Raw genomic sequence first — 21,029 nt, 5'->3', positions numbered from 1 at the left:
TAATAATTTAATAATTTAATAATTTAATAATTTAATAATTTAATAATTTAATAATTTAATAATTTAATAATTTAATAATTTAATAATTTAATAATTTAATAATTTAATAATTTAATAATTTAATAATTTAATAATTTAATAATTTAATCATTTAATCATTTAATTATTTAATTATTTGATAATTTAATAATTTAATAATTTAATAATTTAATAATTTAATAATTTAATAATTTAATAATTTAATAATTTAATAATTTAATAATTTAATAATTTAATAATTTAATAATTTAATAATTTAATAATTTAATAATTTAATAATTTAATAATTTAATAATTTAATAATTTAATAATTTAATAATTTAATAATTTAATAATTTAATAATTTAATAATTTAATAATTTAATAATTTAATAATTTAATAATTTAATAATTTAATAATTTAATAATTTAATAATTTAATAATTTAATAATTTTATAATTTTATAATTTAATAATTTAATAATTTAATAATTTAATAATTTAATAATTTAATAATTTAATAATTTAATAATTTAATAATTTAATAATTTAATAATTTAATAATTTAATAATTTAATAATTTAATAATTTAATAATTTAATAATTTAATAATTTAATAATTTAATAATTTAATAATTTAATCATTTAATTATTTAATAATTTAATAATTTAATAATTTAATAATTTAATAATTTAATAATTTAATAATTTAATAATTTAATAATTTAATAATTTAATAATTTAATAATTTAATAATTTAATAATTTAATAATTTAATAATTTAATAATTTAATAATTTAATAATTTAATAATTTAATAATTTAATAATTTAATAATTTAATAATTTAATAATTTAATAATTTAATAATTTAATAATTTAATAATTTAATAATTAAATAATTTAATAATGTAATAATTTAATAATTTAATAATTTAATAATTTAATAATTTAATAATTTAATAATCTAATAATTTAATAATTTAATAATTTATTAATTTAATAATTTAATAATTTAATAATTTAATAATTTAATAATTTAATAATTTAATAATTTAATAATTTAATAATTTAATAATTTAATAATTTAATAATTTAATAATTTAATAATATAATAATTTAATAATTTAATAATTTAAAAAAATCGCTTTCAAACGAAGATTTTAGCAGATTTCTAAGTGAATTTTATCATGTTGTGATAATTGGGAGTAGAATCAATTCTACCTGAATCAGAGTGGCAACAGAATTTTTATTTTTTTCAATAAACCAAAAATTTTAAAATTTAAATTTTCATATTGAAAAAGCATAGAAAATCAAAAAAGTTTCATAGCTTCAAATTTTGATTATTCTGTAATTTTTCGAATTTTGTTATTTTGATTTTAATAAAATTGGTATTTATTTGAATTGTTAAGCAGATGTTTTAAAAATAATGAGTTGTAATGTTATGTTAAATTTCTATAACAAATCTCAATAAATTAAAAAAAAATCGCTCCCTGAAGATTATTTAAAAGACTCGTATTAAGAAAAAAATCAATAATTTTAAGAAGAAAATATTCTTCAATAATTACTTATTAGAAATTGATGTTTTCGCTCTCAACGAAAAAGACTGAATTTGTTTAATTCCTAGCAATATTTTCCTTTGTAATTTGAAAGAAATTCTATCGTTCTCAATTATTTTGTTTATCAAAATTGCTATCCGCGCGAAATCCGCGCCTGAGCAAAATTAGCCACCAAACCGCGCCAGATCCGCGCGATACGCGCCATCCGCGCCATCCGCGCCATCCGCGCGATCCGCAACAATTTTAAGTTAGACTGAAACCTAGTACTACGTTTTGTTCAGAAACTCATGCCGAACATTTTGCTACAAAAAGCTCATGAAAAGATGATTTCTATAAAAAGTTATATAACAAATACTATCACAAAAATCAAAAAAGGTGCAGAAAAGTTTGTACACCTTTCGAAAAATTAACACAAATAAAGTTATTTGTTGACAAATCACCATAAATCCAGTCTCCCAACTCCAAATAGGCATCCTTGACTGATCAAAAAAACAATTTGGATTGCATATAAAGTTTACTAACTACTTAGTATAAAAGTTTATATAACTCTGTAAATTCTATGTAAAACTTACCTAAACTTATTTTTGCAAACTTTTAATTAAACTAAATGTCAATATATTACCATAGAATTGCTAAATAAACATTTTGGAGTGGGTATAACACCGTTTTGGGGGTCTTTGTATCGATTATCCGAAGGTTTGTATCAGACTTCGAATCACGAACAAAAAAAATCGTTTTTTTTCTTTTTCTTGTTTTAAACATCAAATTCGAGTTATGCAACCCCATTTAAGTCAAATTTTAATAGTTTATTGCCTACTAAATAATAAAATGCATTTTTTCAATATTTCAACGCCGCCATATTGACCGCCATCTTGGATTTAAAAGTTTTTAATCACTTTAACGTAGTTTAGGGGTCATACTCGAAAATAAAAAAATCAGGCATCGAAAAAATTTTTTTTTTTTCGTGATTCGATTATCCGAAGTTTTGATTATCCGAAGTGATTTTTACGAGGCCTTCAGATAATTGAGTCTGGACCGTTTATCTTCGAAACTAAGGGAACAATTGATATCATTCGATTAATTTCCTGGAATTTTGTCGATAAAAGGGAAGAAGAAAAAGTTTCAGACAGTTGTTGTGATTTTAATTGTTGAGATCATTTCATGGAGTATTTTTGTGTTCATCCAAAACTGGTCGAAAAACGTCTATGTTTGCAAATTGTGACCAGGTCTAATATTTTAGATAATAGATAATAAGGAAGAAGAGTCTTTTTAAATGGTCCCATTAACTTTTTTTTTATTTATTTTTCACTTTTCAGGTTTTTTAAATACGGGTTTAAAACACCTAATAAGCAAAAAAATAAAATTAAGTTTGTTAGACTTAAACAAAACTTCCGGAATTTTCTAAGCCCCTGATCGAAACAAGATAAATCTTTCTGTTCTTTCCAGCGCAATATCGACACGTCGTAAATAATTCCGCACCATAAGACAACAGAGCTCTTTATGCTACTTCGCTACTGCGGTTCTCTCACCACAGAGCAAGCGACCAAATACTCTCCGAGGAATTCCGATTCGCCAAAATTGATAAACTGAGCGGATTTGGTGCGTGTGCGTGTGACTTTTCTGGTTCGATCTCTCGCACCAGCTGGTGCTGCTGCTCCACGAGCGACGTTTTCTGAGCCTATTTTATTGTCGTTATTATACTTTGGCCTTCTGGTCGGTGTTTGTGTCTTCCAAGTTTGTTGTTTATTTTCGTGTTTCTCCACAGAGGTGTTCTTTTATTTTGCAGATAGCAAAAAAAGTAGGAAAATATCGTCATTTTGAACTTACACAATATACAATGACACACACACGCGTAGCAAATGATAAGCAAAAAGCCACATTCCCAGAAGGTTCGCAAAATTGTACATACGGGGGCACGAATATTCTGATCGAACAAACGCACACACACACACACACACGTTTAATACACGTGGCAGAGCGCACAGATTGTCAATAAATTGGTTCGATTTTGTGTACTCGAGAAGGTTGCCGTTTTCTGGGAATAAATGAAACCTTTCTTCGGAATGATGCCTACCCCTTTTGCTTGTAGTAACGGAGGCAAACACGTTCGAAGCTGGGCGAAAGGCTTGACTTTCTTGGAAAAAGAAAAACAGTTACTGGAAGGTTTGAGTTTTGCTGGGGACAATGTTTGACGAGGCTTGACATTTAAAGCATCCGGTAAAATTCCAGGGAAATGAGTTGATTTGAAGTATTATAATTCCGTGGTTTTAAATATTGAATTATTTACCCGTGTGGTTTTGAATTTCTGCCAATATTCTTCTTCATCGAAGTTTAAACACTGTTTTGCAATCATTAGTTTCCAAAATATCCAAGTAGGTATTGAATGTTATTTTTTGCGTAAAAAAAAATATTTTCACTCTAGCCTAAACATGCTAAATTTAACAATGCAGAAAATTGCATTTCAGATTGTTTTCAGTCGATTTGACTTCTAAATTCATAAAAATTTTGAAGTTTTTTGAAACAATATTTTTTTGTCCCTGATTTTTTGGACCAATTTTGAAGGGTCGACAAAAACTTTGGAAAATATTTGCAACGGCCTTAATTGAAGTCAGACAATTTTACATAACAAACTATAGAAGGAGCTGTTGCTGTTTGTAAGAATGAAAAACCACACAAAAATTGTTACAAAATTATTGATATTTAAAAAAACAGAATGGAAAAAACAACAAAATGTTGCAAAATCATTGATGTTTTAAAGAATACACAACTTTCCACTATTTTTTTTATTGAAATTAGACAATTTCAAATTATGATTTTTTGTCCTTAAGCGACCTTTTGTCCATTCGACCTTTTCTCAAAATGGCTTAACGCAGTTTTTTGCAAACAAGACAAAAAAAAGCAAAAGGTGGTTATGTGACAGACATGACCAATATTGAAAACACGTTGTTTGATAATAATAATTCAAAAAGTCTATTCCAGTCTGTCTGTTGGATCTGAATTGGGTCCTAAAATCAAGCTTAAATTGCTGGTATTATTGTTCAACGATAAAGCTTATTTGTTTGAGTACAGGCCAGACTCGATTATCCGAAGGCCTCAGAAAAATCTCACTTCGGATAATCGAATCAAGAAAAAAAGTTCAAGATGGTATGTCAGAGACATAACCGAAAGACATAGGACCAAACAATTTGAATGTGTTGTTGGATTGCTAGTGAAATCTGGAATAAGATTATTTTATTTTGTTTCATAGATTTGTCGGCAAAATTGTCATAAATGTTCTCCCAAGGTGAACCTTCCATGAGGGCACCGACAACTCCAGGTTGTGGCCACTACGGTCGAAATGTCAATTTTCATGTTCAGTATCAAAAACCATGAATTTTGATACCGATATTGCCACAACTCGTATGGTTCTGTAAAAGACCCTCTGGGCCCCGGGGGAACCTGCTTTGAGATCACCGGCCACTCCATGTTGTGGCCACTACTGTCGAAATGGCCATTATTATGTTCAGTATCAAAAACCATGAATTTTGATACCCATATAGCCACAACTCTTATGGCTCTGTAAATGTCCCCCCAGGCCCCGGGGGACCTTCTTTGAGGGCACCGGCCACTCCATGTTGTGGCCACTACTATGTCCCGCCCGTGTGGATCAATCGGACCGCGCACTGGACTCACAATCCTGAGGTCGCTGGTTCGAATCCCGCGGCGGGCGCTCTAAAAATTCTTTGTGTAAATATGGGTATTCGGCGCCGTCGCTCCGTGTCATACTTTCATACACTTAGGAGCCCAGGGCGGCGAAGTCCTTGTAGATAAAAGGAAGACACTAGTGGTTGGTACTAGCAATGGTGGCCGACAGCTATAAAGTCAACTTCGTTTCTTCTTATGGTTCTGTAAAAGTTCCCCCTGGCCCCGGGGGAACCTGCTTTGAGGTCACCGGCCACTCCAGGTTGTGGACACTACTGTCGAAATGGCCATTATTATGTTCAGTATCAAAAACCATGAATTTTGATACCCATATTGCCACAACTCGTATGGTTCTGTAAATGTCCCCCAGGCCCCGGGGGAACCTTCTTTGAGGGCACCAGCCACTTCATATTATGGCCACTACTGTTGAAATGGCCATTATTATGTTCAGTATCAAAAACCATGAATTTTGATACCCATATTGCCACAACTCGTATGGTTCTGTAAAAGTTCCCCCGGGCCCCGGGGGAACCTTCTTTGAGGGCACCGGCCATTCCAGGTTGTGGCCACTACTGTCGAAATGGCCATTATTATGTTCAGTATCAAAAACCATGAATTTTGATACCCATATTGCCACAACTCGTATGGTTCTGTAAAAAACCCTCTGGGCCCCGGGGGAACCTGCTTTGAGATCACCGGCCACTCCATGTTGTGGCCACTACTGTCGAAATGGCCATTATTATGTTCAGTATCAAAAACCATGAATTTTGATACCCATATTGCCACAACTAGTATGGTTCTGTAAATGTCCCCTCAGGCCCCGGGGGAACCTTCTTTGAGGGTACCGGCCACTCCAGGTTGTGGCCAATACTGTCGAAATGGCCATTATTATGTTCAGTATCAAAAACCATGAATTTTGATACCCATATTGCCACAACTAGTATGGTTCTGTAAATGTCCCCCCAGGCCCCGAGGGAACCTACTTCGAGGCCACTCCAGGTTTTTTCCACCACCAATTCGACATTTTTCATGAGAACCGCCGCATCATAGCGACTTCCACGCCGTCCGCTTCGCTCGAATTTCCTCCTTCTGCTGCCGGTGGTTCTTCCTTCTGGTTGCTGGTCCTCTTCTTCTATTGGCCGCTGCTGCTGCTGCTCCGTGCCGGCCCGACGTGCACAGTTCGAGTGCTCGTTCCAAAGTGACTTGCTTTTGCGAAATTTTCTGCTTAAATAGCGGCACAGCCGGAGAACGGCACAAAAGGGGCGCGGTCTCGAATGCATACGCTCGCTCTGATTGGTCACCTGTCCGATTTGTACTGAAAAATTACTCATTTTGATTGCATGTTTTAAGTGCTTTAACTATGTTTAGTCAAACTATCTATGTAGTTAAACAATAACTGAAGTCTTCCTCTTTCGATTGGTGGTCCAACCGTCTGTATTGATTCACAGGGAAAAAAGATATAAGCGTTCAAAATGTCCCCTTTTTTAACGCTTAAAAGTGACGCTTTGGATCGAATTTCTGAACTGGCCCCACAATATAGTAAATAGAGACATAGTCCTATGTCAAAATATTTTTTTTCTTTGTCTTATTTTTTACTGTCGAGTTTTAAAGTGATTTAGAATTTTTAAATCCAAGATGGCAGCCAAAATGAAAAACTGAAAAATTGAATTTGGTAATTTTAAAGGCAATCAACCATTTAAATTTGACGGGGTTTAAGAAATTTAATAAAACGGGGTCGCAGAACTCGAGTTTGATATTAAAAATAAGAAAATTCAAAAATACTTTGTTTTGTCCGTGATTCGATTATCCGAAGTCCCATACAAGCCTTCGGATAATCGAGGCTTTGGATTATCGAGTCTGGACTATACAATGACCCTTTGTACGACCGCAAAGGATTTAAGATAGATTTTTAATTCAATTAAAAAAAAACTTCGCGGCCCTTCTTGGCAGAAAGCATCCTCCTTGACAGCATGTTCCAAGGGGACCATTGGTCAGAAATGGTTTTTCCTTATGTTTTTTTATCGTCGTACATACATAAAAATTGACAATTGATTTTTGGTAATATTTTGTGTTTCTATGTAAAATTATCATTTAAACCAAAAATATGACCAAAAATCGATTTTTCGACAATTTGGCTCTGAGATTCAGATTCAGCGGGCAAAATTACATGAAAAATATATTTGGAAACTTTTCGAATTTCGTTAGGGTGGTACCATATGGTTTTCCCTTGAAAATTAGACTTTTTCAAATGGAGATATCTCTAGGTTAAAGAAAAACACCCCTGAGATTTTTTCAGCGTTTGTAGTACTAGATCTCATCTTTCAAATGCAATCTAGTGCTTAAAATTTGGCTTGCGCCATTTCGAGATATTCAAGTTTTAAATTTGCATCTTTTTTACATTAAATTGGCTGTAACTTTTGACCCTTAAGTCCAAATTGACTTGTCAGATAATAAAAATGTTCTTTTTTTAGAACTCTAAAAGTGCCCCGAATAACACGTTTCTCTAAAACTCAACCCTGTATTGCTACGTTCAAAAAACTGATTTTTGAAGGTTTGCTCAGATGCTTTCTCTAAATTTGGTCGTAGAAGGCGTAGATTGCGAGATAAAATGTTGGTGTCTTCGACAAAGTTGCTTGGATTGGCAAGCCCAACAACTTTTTAGAAGACAAAAAAATTCCTGGAAAGTTAGATTTTCAAAATCACCCTAATAGTGAACTACCCTAATTTTCAACCAAACCAAAAGTTGCTCCTTTCCATTTGCAACAACTCTTCTGAAGACACCAAAGCTCCAAAACTTAACCAATTTTCGGAAAATCTATTTTCCACTTAATTTTGCGATCTGGACCACTGTGCATTGGTCAGAAATGGTTTTTTTTTTTGCAATTCCACTGTGAAACTGTCAACTTTTCCTGCCCTTCTGGAGAAACGAAACGGCCTACTTTTCCCTACCAAAAATAACAGAATGGAAAATTAATACCTTTCAATAACAGTGCTGAAAAGTCCTACTTTTCAGCACTGAAATGGGTGCTGAAAAGTTGAACTTTTCAGCACTAGTATCGAAAAGTAACATTTTTCAATATTGTTTTGTTTTGAACGATGAATTTACTATACACATGAATGTTTGACATAAAATTCCATTATATAAGCGTTTTTCGGAATTGCAAAAAAATGTTGTAAGCAACACGTTGCAAAACTTGATTTTTTCAGCACGAGTTGTACATTTATCCAACGAGGTTTACCGGTCTTTTTGCAACTTGTAGCATAAACTACTATTACTGGTATTTTTTATCGCTGTACATACATAAAAATTGACATTAGGGCTTAATGCAGTGATGGAAGAATCATCATCGAAAGAAAATCTGTTGACGCTCATCGAGAGAAAAAATCGGAAGGGAACACGGCTCTCCTCTCTCACGCACGAAAGATCGGTAAAAAGAATCTCAAGAAATCATCATCTTGATTATTCAGCGGGACATCCCTTTCACTACTACACTTGCAGGTGTGACGTGACACGTCGAAAAATGACCTTGCCTTTTTTTTATAGATGGGCAATGTGTTTAAACAAAACAAAATAAACAATTTTAAGTGGTGCCAACAAGGAAATTCTCAAAAAATCTTCATCTTATTTATTTAATTTAAATTTGGAAGTTTGGTAGCGATTTTCTTTTTGCTTCCTCTCTCTTTTGCGGGTGAAAAAAGTTCGCTGGCTTTAGAACTCCATTGTGGTCGATTTTGTCGAAATAACTGTGTAAAAGCTATTCATATGTTGTATCACATTGAACTTTTTATTGGCGCACTGATTTTCATCCAATTGTATTGAGGATCAAACCTGCGTCGGCCCTAAATTTCTCATTTGGTTTTGACAGGCATTCAAATAAGAATAAGGGCAATTAAATATTATCAGGTGGGCAAGGCAATCATTAGGTAAATATCCAAAATTAATGCTCCGGTAAAAAGGTCATTTCTGGAGCAACATTTGAAAGGGGTGGCACGACATTGCTTCAGATTTATGCCGTAAATATCTCCCCGTTGGATCATCTCTGAGGACTCCGGCCATTCTTGGTTCAACTTTCAACTGCTGTTTTTATTTAACAGCCTCAAAATTCAGCTCAAATTCCATAATGAGCCAGATTTGGCGAACCAGTTGAGCAAACAAAACCTCAAGAACAAACCAGTCTGATCTCAGTCACTCCAGTCAAGAAGTGTACTGCTCCAAACATCCAGGCAGTATAGTACTTCACCAGCCAGCTTCAGCAATCTTCTCCGGCTGAACCTGGTTGAAGGTCATGCATGACGCTGTGGACGCCGCCAACGACGACTCTAACGGCGGTGATGTAACTCTCTCTCTTGTCTTGTTGACTGTTGTAGGCCCCAAACGTGTGAACGTGAAACAATCCACTTGTGTGTCGTGTCGTGATTACCCACTTGTGCTGCTGCTGCTGCAGCAGTGCGATTTAAATTAATCGAAAGTGCACTTTTTTTTTCTTCGCTGGCAACACTGCCCCCTCGAATCTTGGGAGGCAAAAACGAGGTCCCAAAAAAGAAAAACTTCACACGCAGACATTGACGCGCGAGATTACACGCAGAGAAGAGCAGTCTTTGTGCTTTTTTTTTGTTTGTACTTGCCCCGCAGGAGGTGTGTGCGCGTAACTTTGGCGTGTAACTCGTGTCGCTCTCCTGATCAATTATTTATACCGCGGCTTCTTCCTCTACCGGGGGCTCCCCTTCCAGAATGTCATAGACCAAAGTTCAAGACTAAGCACGAGTTGAGTGGCGAAATCGGCGAATAACATAAGCTGGCAACACTGCTGTCAAAGTGACAGCTGTCAAGCAGGTGAGCTGTAATCGGTCTTGAAAGCCGTTCTATGGCTTAATCGTTGACGAATGTCGCATAAAAGAGAAGTGCAAAAATCTGTTTTCAATACACAAGAGCTCGGGCAGAGTGATAAGAGCACCCAGGCTTTGTGTGCTGCTCCCCAGTGCGCAAAGAAGACGAAGAAGAATTCGTGTACGTGATTGACAAGAAGATTCTGCTGAATCCTTGTGGGGGGATGAGTTGAAAAAAAGAAGCGAGAGGTTGTACCTTGTAACACGAAATGTAAACGCCGGAACACACTGGTACAAAATCCACACACGAAGAATCACAGTTGGCTGGATTTGGTCACACACTTGGAATCGATTTCCGACGCAGCACCAGATTTCCGGATGGCATTACATTACACAGTGAGTGAGAGAGAAACGAAGAGCGAGAGCATCCGAGCTGAGAGCTGCCAATCTTCAATATCTCGAAGGGACAACTATTGCACTAATTTTTGGTTACACACTAACAAGCACCATTTCCGGTTATTCCTGAACCTGCCAGAGCACCGTTTTTTCGACCCCCCGAGGATCCTAATTTCGACCCATGCACACGTAAATCCGGCCCAGCGCGCGATTCCGAAACAGGGCAAGAAAAAAAAATCCTCCAACTCTTCTTCCTCTTATTCCGACGACGGAACTCGTGAACCCGGTTCTGGTGGACAACTCCGCACGGCCCCGCCACTGGTGATAAACTGAGAGTGATGTTCCTTTTTCGCAACGCTAAAAGCGCCCCCCGTCCCGTCCGAACTGCGTCAACTCTTGACAGTTTTTTTGTTGTTTCTCTCTCACTTGGAGAGCAGATTCCCCATAATCAGAGAGAGGGAGCGAAACGCTCACAACTTGGGGAGCGAAAACAGTCGGGCGATAAGGAATCTCGCGCGAGAGAGAGCTTGGGGAGCGTCAGTGTTGCCAGTTCGGGCCAGACAGGATGGGAAAGGCCAAGCCCCCCAGTTTTTTACGTTTGAAGTTTGAACTTCGACAACATTCGAATACAAACGAAGAAGGGAGAGTTTTGGTGTTTGAGAGAGGAATGCAATGTAGAGACGCACTAACACTAGTGTGAAGCTGAAGTGGCGGCTAGCATCTCTATTTGTGTGGAGGAAAACAGATTAGAGATATGAAACTGGATACATCCGTAGTGAGCTTTTCTCGAGTGATGGAAACGCACGGTGCGTTGTTTGAATTGCGTCAAGGTATTGCCGTTTTCGTTCGTAAGTTTGAGAGAAAAGAGAGTTTTGCATGAAAAAAATGTGCACATTTTTTGAACAATGAGTAAAATTAACAGTAATTAAATGCGTCGTTCTTCTTCAAACTTTAAGCCATCATTAATTTCATTTTAAACTTGAAGACTTTCCAGAAACATAAGAATACTAAAAGCTGTATTGTTTAAATAAGCAAAAAAAAAAAATACTTCTCTGGAATTTTGCTGTGTAAACATTTCATAAGCAGATTCGAAAAATTTAGAGAGCTTTTGCAAATACCGTTCTTCACCATCGTTTGAACCACTCGCGCGTAATGAGTGTGTATTAGGGCTTAAAAAGAATTGCTTTCATTATCATGAAGTAGGGGAAATTCTCGTATGTTTGGCAAGTTAAGCACTCGCTCCTAACTCCATCCAATTTGCTGATTTTCACTATTTAAACAACTAATTTAGCAAAACTTTTGATAGAAACTTATTTGCTCACTTCTTATTGAGGTATTTATCACTCGATTTCAGTTGAAAACGCTTTTAATTAGCTTTAATTGAATGTCAAAGTTCTGACCTGCCAACATTAGAGGCACGCTGGAATTAGATGCTGTTCCCCTAACGTGTGTAAGTAGCCAGCAGGCATGCAGAAATGCTACTCTCAAAGTAGAATAAAACAATTGCTCGAGTATTGCGGGGAAGGCTTTGGGCGTTCTTTTTGGCTTTGATTATTATTTTTATTTTCAACCTTGATTTTCTTCTCTTTTATTGTTTTTTTAATTTAAAATGCCTTTTGCAACGGATTCTTAAACCGTTGATTGAAACAAAACCTGGTTTAAGGACTCCGTGCGAAATGGGTGTAACAGAACGGGGCCGTCCATAAACCACGTCGTCTCTATTGATTTTAGGTTTGGAAAATTATAAACGGTCCGTAGAACCTTCCAAATATCAATGAATGAATGAAAATATTTATTTCCCATAGTCCCAAAATTCATTTTAATTTAATTTAATCGACAAAAATGACAATAATCCATGTATTTAAAATAGGTTTAAATAAATTGTACAAGTTTTTCAATTTAAATTTAATTTTATGCTATAATATTTTTTGCCTTCTAATTTTTATGTAGTTTTCAAAAAAGGGGAATCATGTATATTTGCAATGGCCTAATCTCGTTTCAAAAAGAAAAAAAAAATATAAATGGGTCATTCCAGGTCAACTGGGTACACTTTTGGACTCGACATTCTCCGATTTGGACCAAACTTGGAGGGAACATTCATCTGTCGATACTTGACAAAAATCCCAAGTTTGGTGCTGATTGGACCAATTCTCTTTTTTTGGCACCGCCCTCTTTTTTGACGATTTGCTAAAAAACATTTTTTCTTTTACTCATAAATTTGAAACTAGTTGTGCAAAAGTCTTGTCCAAGGAATTCGATAAAAATAAAATTTTAACCCTTCTTACATTATATTTTCACGATTTATGTATAAAAATTTAGTTTTGACCAATTCCTTATATGTTTATTTGTTTTATTTTATCACCACCGTGTTCGCTGGAAAATTTTACATAAACATCTATGGAAACCTCAAACTAAAATGAACTATTAGCGAGATACAGCGATTTCAATGAAAAAAGTTTTATTTTGCGCAGTACTCGGAAGTACATGGTGTACTTTTCAACAAAAAGGGATGAATCCCGCATAGTTCGGTTTTTATATGTGAGAAACTTATTTCGAATTTGAACTCATAGGACAGCGTGCTGCGCAAAATCAAACTTTTTTCAGTAAAATTGCTGTATCTCCCCAATAGTTCATTTAAGTTTGAGGTTTACATTGATTATTATGTTAAATTGTCCGGGGAACACGATGGTGATAAAATAAAACAAATAAAAATATAAGGAATTGTTCAAAACAGATTTTTATACATAAAACGTTAAAATATAATGTTAGGGGGCATTTAAGGGTTTAAATTTTATTTTTATCGAATTCGTTGGAATTTTCTATAAAAGGAAGTCTTTTGTTCAAATAGTTTCAAAGTTATGATTATAAGATTTTTTTTAGAAAATCGTCAAAAAAGAGGGTGGTGCCAAAAATAGAGGGATGGTCCAATCAGCACCAAACTTTGGATTTTTGGTAACAATCGATAGATGAACGTTCCCTCCAAGTTTGGTCCAAATCGATAAAGGTCGAATCCAAAAATGTACCCAGTTGACCTGGAATGACCCAAATATATTTTTTTCGATTTTTACCATGTGTTTCAGGGGAAACTAAACCATTATAAAAGATACTGGTATTTTTTTATTTTCTAAATTTTAATTTTTGAAATAAAGCCAAATAATAAAAATTCTCCAAAATGAATGCATTAAGAGCGAGTTTTTCACCAATGTGTAACAGGTCGTATCGAGGTGCTCCGATTTGGATGAAACTTTCAGCGTTTGTTTGTCTATGCATGAGATGAACTCATGCCAAATATGAGCCCTCTACGACAAAGGGAAGTGGGGTAAAACGGGCTTTGAAGTTTGAGGTCAAAAAAACATAAAAAATCTTAAAATTGCGCGCATTTCCGTAAAACTTCATCAATTCCAACTCTCTTAGATGCATTCGAAAGGTCTTTTGAAGCACTTCAAAATGTGCCATAGACATCCAGGAATGGTTTGAAATTTTCTCTTAGCTTTTGCAAATTACTGTCAAAAATTGATTTTTTTTAAAACCTTAATATCTTTTTCCAACAGCCTCCAACACCCATACTCCCATAGGTCAAAAGATAGGCAATTTCATGGACTATAAGCCTATGGTATTAACTTTTTGGCCAATCGCAGTTTTTCTCATAGTTTTTCGATTTTTCTGTAACAAACATTTTACAACATTAATTTTTGCCCTGTAGGCCTCCATAGCGGCACTTTTTTGTCTCAATTTTGTCATATTCGGAATCCTCGGACAATTTCACGTAAATTAGAAGTATTGGAGTTTTAAATTTGATTGGAAAAATTACCATTTAGAATGAATTGAAATATTTTTTAACAATTTGTTGGATTAGGGGTAAAACAGGTTTTCGCCTACTTGATACAGCATTTGACGTATTGATCACAGGGTAAATAAAATCTATTTCTTTTTTCAAAAATGTTTTATTTAATTATTTTTTAAATCAAAATTACAATTCCAATACTTCTAACTTACGTGAAATTGTCCGAGGATTCCGAATATGACAAAATTGAGACCAAAAAGTGCCGCTATGGAGGGCAGCAGGGTAAAAACTAACGTTGTAAATTGTTTGTTGTAGAAAAATCGAAAAACTATGAGAAAAACTGCAATTGGCCTAAAAGTTAATACCATAGGCTTATAGTCCATGAAATTGCCTATCTTTTGACCTATAAGAGAATGGGTGTTGGAGGCTGTTGGAAAAAGATATTAAGGTTTTAAAAAAATCCGTTTTTGACAGTAATTTGCAAAAGCTAAGAGAAAATTTCAAACCAATCCTGGATGTCTATGGCACATTTTGAAGTGCTTCAAAAGACCTTTTGAATGCATCTACGAGAGTTGGAATTGATGAAGTTTTACGGAAATGCGAGCAATTTTAAGATTTTTTAGGTGTTTTGGACCTCAAACTTTGAAGCCCGTTTTACCCCACTTCCCTTTGTCGTAGAGGGCTCATATTTGGCATGAGTTCATCTCATGTATAGACAAACAAACGCTGAAAGTTTCATCCAAATCGGAGCACCTCGATACGACCTCTAGAACAAACCGAGCAATATTTACAAATACTGCCTCTTAAGTTCTTTGAAAATTTTAGGTTAGAATTAAATTTAAAGTATTTTAATTATAAAAAGGTTGATTTACCAGGTGTGCTTTTCCTTCATGGAATATTTTTATTTTCCAAAATAGTGAACATTTTTCGTGAATTTTGACCTAAAATGCCTATAGCTGGAAAAAGCGGCACTAAACAAAAAAAAATTGCATCCAAAAAAATAATTCTAAAAATATTCAAAAAAAGTTTTTGTTTTACTCAAACACAAAAAAAATCGCAAATAAAAATAAAATTTTGGATTTGATTTCAAAGTGACGATTTCCATTATTTATTAATTTATCCGCATATTTATTTCTGAAAACTCTAAATCAAAACCTATCAAAATCAAAATTTCTAAGTTGATCTGAAAACCCCTTCTTCCGGCTCGCGAAGCCATTTTATTCGGCCCGCGACGTCTTTTGGATCTTGTTCTTTTACTGGAACTTAAAGTTCAAGAAATACGAAATTGATATGTTTAGTGTCAAAATTGAAAAAAAATAATAAAAATTAGCGTAAGATCAAGTCCTAATTTGAAACTTTTTTTTTTTTTTAATATCTTGACGATAAAAAATGTTATTTTATTGATTGATTTCATTGTTTTCATTTAATAAATGAGTAATCAGAAAATAATTTATTTCTCAGAATATTTTTTCAGTGATATTGTCGTTAAAAAAAAGCTTTAAAAAGCAAAACAAATATTACTGCAAATATTTTTAAAATATAAAGAAACAAAATGAGTGAATAAATTAGGGAGCAAATATAAGTTTTTTTCATAAACTTCAATAGAATAGAATAGAAATTTGAGGGATAATTATTTAAACACTTTAAAATATATATATATTTTTCTACATTGTTTAAATTTTATGAGTCATTTTTATGTTAAAATAATTTGTAAAATATTTGTATAAATTTGTACAGCAAAGAAAAAAGTATTTTTTTTGTAAAGAAGGTTTGAATTCAAATTTATTTTCAATAAATTTCTTCATGACGCATTGAAAGTTGTGTATTTTGTTGTGTTGAGGGAATTGAACTTAAAGAAACTTACACTTAATGGTATGAATAACATTTGTTTTCTTTTTCAACTTTTATCAAATATTAGTTCCGGCCTGTCACTGCTTCAGAAACATCAGATCTGACCCGCAGGACCAAAAGGTTTACAGTTAAATTTTGAAGCAAAAACCATGAATAGCATGAAAAAGAGAAAAGTGACAAGAAGTATAAAAAAATACACACATTGAAAAAAAGAAAATCTTTACTAGACAAATTCTTAGAAAAATGCAAATAGTGAAAAAGATAGTGCAAAAGTAGCTCAAAACAAGGAAAAAATTAAATCTTAGAAAAAATTAGCCACTTGAGGGTTGAACAAAATTAATCATTCGTTGCTCTTACCATTTATTTTGTATCGTTGATAAATATCCAACAAAAGTTGTGTTTGTTTACCTGCAAAAAGAAAAAAAGGTAACATTAGTTTTTATTTTTTTTATTGATATAGTTATTAATCAATCAAAGTTACATGTTATATATCATTGTTGATAAACAAAGCCCACGAACCGCGAGACAGTTGACCGTGGTAAGTGACAGATGAGTGTCACAATCGGACAACTGCTGTTTAGGAGACAAATGCATTTTCCGGCCCGAAACCCCAAACAGTCACGTGTGTTCATCTAGAATATCAGCGAAAAATGAAGAGCGTTCGTGCTCGTTGTCCTTATGTCAGCTTTGAGTCGCTTGCTCGAAAATTGTTACATTCGATACCAATCTTCACGAGCTAGAGGGGCACTGGGAGAGGTGAATTTTTACAGATAAGATTTCTGTACATATTTGCAATAAGGCGTATCCGTATATTATTATTTGATTTTTTTTGTTTACATCTGAAGTTAGACTCTTTTGAAAAGTTACCTTAGTGTTGATGTATGAGAACTGTCATGTTGAGGTTAAATTCGACAACAAGAGCTTATAAGAAAGATTAGAATCATTTATTTTTAAAAAAATCAAAATAAAAAAGAGTAAGCTTTTCTAACCACAAAAGAAATTGATTTTGACAGTTACCTTTTCCTTTCGTCCACATCCTTACTATTTTCTTTGTTTGGGGGGCTGGGCTAAAACAACTGGGCGTCACCGCTCCTTCACGTGTAGAAGGGTGGAGGTTTTTGAAAAATTCAGGATTATATCGTCGATGGCCAACCCCGTCGAGTCTGTCACATAACTTTCAAACTTTATTCAAGTGAGCAGTTGGAAGCAGTCAGTCGGAGCGTGTCTGGCAGACATCACCGTATGTGTGTGTTTGTTTGTTTGTATGTGTGTGCTGTTTCTGTGGTGTTTTCCTTCCGATTTAGGATACCTTCTTCACGTTTGCCTTTATTTAACGAACGTTGTTGAATAGTGTATGATGGTTGAATGGCTAGTTGAGGTAGGGTAGAGTAGTCATCAATGAGACACGGGGAACAATGATAAAATGACTCTCACAAGTCGTAGTTTCAACCAATCAGGCTCATATTTGGGGGAAAGGTGTATCTACTGAATACACGTCTGCTATAATAGTGGCTTTGGTTATGAACGCTCCCTTCAAAAGTTATTCATAAATGTTTGATTCTGGGGTGTAAAAGTAAATCATGGACAAAAATACTTTTTCGCTCGTAGGCTGCCATTTACACCAAAACTAATATTTCTTCAAATTTCTTTCGACGTTCCATAGTGATTGAGTTGGGCTACAATGTCTTTTCATTAGGTTTGACCAAAATTTAGAATATACCTAGAATCCAGGGCTGTCTCATTGTTCCCCACTCAATTTAGCCCATGGGTAACAATGAGACACTTTGATTTTTCTTCATTAAACATTTCAAAATCTATGTAAATCTTTCAAAACATGAATTGGAAGTGATTTTTGGCATATTTATAGAGTTTTAACTTCATTTAACCAAACATACAATGTTATTTGGTATGAATATATGGATTTTACAAAATTTAAATACTTTTTAGTATAATTTTTGTTAATTAAAGTTTCATGTTGGCAAAATTGTTCTAAAATGTTCAAGGCAAGTCACCTGTAATGGAACAATACAAAAACATGATGTTTTACTAGAAAAGTATTGATTTTCGTAGAGTGTCTCATTGTTCCCCAGCTGTCTCATTGTTCCTGCCAAGTGCGTCTACAATGAGACAGTTGAATAACTATGGCTGTAGATGTCGGATCGATCTCATATTTTGGTCAATGTTAGAACACATTAAAACAAAGATAATGCAACTAAAAGCTCATTAAAACATGCTAATGAAAAAAATAGAAAAATCGTTGAAAGTTGAAAACCAAAAGTGTCTCATTGATGACTACCCTACCCTACATTTTCCGTTTTGGTGAAAGTTTCAGTATGCTTTTGTAAAAGAATTTTCTTGGTTCTCTGTCAACAAAGTATTCTAAATTCCATTTCATTTGGAAGGATGATTCGGACGGCGTTATTTTGTATTAAGCTCTTTTGAAAAGTTACCATAGAAATTTAACATGACAGCTCTGAAACAGCACTCATAAGCATGCAAAGAGTAGCCGTGGTCACCAATACATGTTCATTTTTGACGCATCGGCCTCGTAACATTTTGCAATGGTTACATTTCAAAAGGGCTAAATCTCTCTTTTGGTTTTTTTCTTCGAATTTTACAAAACTCTGAAAATCTTCAGTCAACGTTACAAACGAAAATCACCTTAACCTGAAGTCACTCAAGCGGCCACGTGTGTTTGTGTGGTGAGAGCCAATTACGGCAAAAAGGGTGGCCAATTCACGGGAAAAGGGGCTTGGCCGTGGATCGCCGACCACCCGTCTTGCCCGTAAAACAATATTTTGCCAACCCAAATGGAGCGAGAGAGACGTTCGGTGCGGGGAAGTGCCAATTTGTGCGTCAGGTGGCTTCAACAGAGAGAAGAATCTTGGACACGAAATTCCTCGAAATGTTTTCGTTTGGGTGAATGTGTGTGAGTGTGCGGTTTGAAATGTTGACCTGCTGCACGTGCTTTATGCTCTGCGATATGGAAATGTTGTAATTTATTCGTTTTTGGGTTATAGAAGCAGAATAACAATACTCTCAACCCCCGGTGGTTGGTCACGAACTGTCACTTTTTACACGGCGCTCAAGAACACTATCGAAGCAAACGTTTGGTAGTGTGTGTGAATTCCGTGTAAAAGGGGTGTCAAACTAAAAAGCGACCCCGTTCGTTTCACAACAGTTGGTGGCAAAACATCGGGGTTTGAGTGTATTTTTTTTTGGTTTTTAGTTTTTGGTTTTTAGTTTTTAGTTTTTAGTTTTTGTTTTTAGTTTTTAGTTTTTAGTTTTTAGTTTTTAGTTTTTAGTTTTTAATTTTTAGTTTTTAGTTTTTAGTTTTTAGTTTTTAGTTTTTAGTTATTAGTTATTAGTTTTTAGTTTTTAGTTTTTAGTTTTTAGTTTTTAGTTTTTAGTTTTTAGTTTTTAGTTTTTAGTTTTTAGTTTTTAGTTTTTAGTTTTTAGTTTTTAGTTTTTAGTTTTTAGTTTTTAGTTTTTAGTTTTTAGTTTTTAGTTTTTAGTTTTTAGTTTTTAGTTTTTAGTTTTTAGTTTTTAGTTTTTAGTTTTTAGTTTTTAGTTTTTAGTTTTTAGTTTTTAGTTTTTAGTTTTTAGTTTTTAGTTTTTAGTTTTTAGTTTTTAGTTTTAGTTTTTAGTTTTTAGTTTTTAGTTTTTAGTTTTTAGTTTTTAGTTTTTAGTTTTTAGTTTTTAGTTTTTAGTTTTTAGTTTTTAGTTTTTAGTTTTTAGTTTTTAGTTTTTAGTTTTTAGTTTTTAGTTTTTAGTTTTTAGTTTTTAGTTTTTAGTTTTTAGTTTTTAGTTTTTAGTTTTTAGTTTTTAGTTTTTAGTTTTTTGTTTTTAGTTTTTAGTTTTTAGTTTTTAGTTTTTAGTTTTTTGTTTTTAGTTTTTTGTTTTTAGTTTTTAGTTTTTAGTTTTTAGTTTTTAGTTTTAGTTTTTAGTTTTTAGTTTTTAGTTTTTAGTTTTTAGTTTTTAGTTTTTAGTTTTTAGTTTTTAGTTTTTAGTTTTTAGTTTTTAGTTTTTAGTTTTTAGTTTTTAGTTTTTAGTTTTTAGTTTTTAGTTTTTAGTTTTTAGTTTTTAGTTTTTAGTTTTTAGTTTTTAGTTTTTAGTTTTTAGTTTTTAGTTTTTAGTTTTTAGTTTTTAGTTTTTAGTTTTTAGTTTTTAGTTTTTAGTTTTTAGTATTTAGTTTTTAGTATTTAGTTTTTAGTTTTTAGTTTTTAGTTTTTAGTTTTTAGTTTTTAGTTTTTAGTTTTTAGTTTTTAGTTTTTAGTTTTTAGTTTTTAGTTTTTAGTTTTTAGTTTTTAGTTTTTAGTTTTTAGTTTTTAGTTTTTAGTTTTTAGTTTTAGTTTTTAGTTTTTAGTTTTTAGTTTTTAGTTTTTAGTTTTTAGTTTTTAGTTTTTAGTTTTTAGTTTTTAGTTTTTAGTTTTTAGTTTTTAGTTTTTAGTTTTTAGTTTTTAGTTTTTAGTTTTTAGTTTTTAGTTTTTAGTTTTTAGTTTTAGTTTTTAGTTTTTAGTTTTTAGTTTTTAGTTTTTAGTTTTTAGTTTTTAGTTTTAGTTTTTAGTTTTTAGTTTTTAGTTTTTAGTTTTTAGTTTTTAGTTTTTAGTTTTTAGTTTTTAGTTTTTAGTTTTTAGTTTTTAGTTTTTTGTTTTTAGTTTTTAGTTTTTAGTTTTTAGTTTTTAGTTTTTAGTTTTTAGTTTTTAGTTTTTAGTTTTTAGTTTTTAGTTTTTAGTTTTTAGTTTTTAGTTTTTAGTTTTTAGTTTTTAGTTTTTAGTTTTTAGTTTTTAGTTTTTAGTTTTTAGTTTTTAGTTTTTAGTTTTTAGTTTTTAGTTTTTTTAGTTTTTAATTTTTATTTTTTTTGTTTTTGTTTTTTGTTTTTAAGTTTTAGTTTTTAGTTTTTAGTTTTTAGTTT

This window comes from Culex pipiens, chromosome 1 (assembly GCF_016801865.2).
Source record: "Culex pipiens pallens isolate TS chromosome 1, TS_CPP_V2, whole genome shotgun sequence".
Lineage (NCBI taxonomy): Eukaryota > Metazoa > Arthropoda > Insecta > Diptera > Culicidae > Culex > Culex pipiens.
This window is presented reverse-complemented; position numbering follows the sequence as displayed.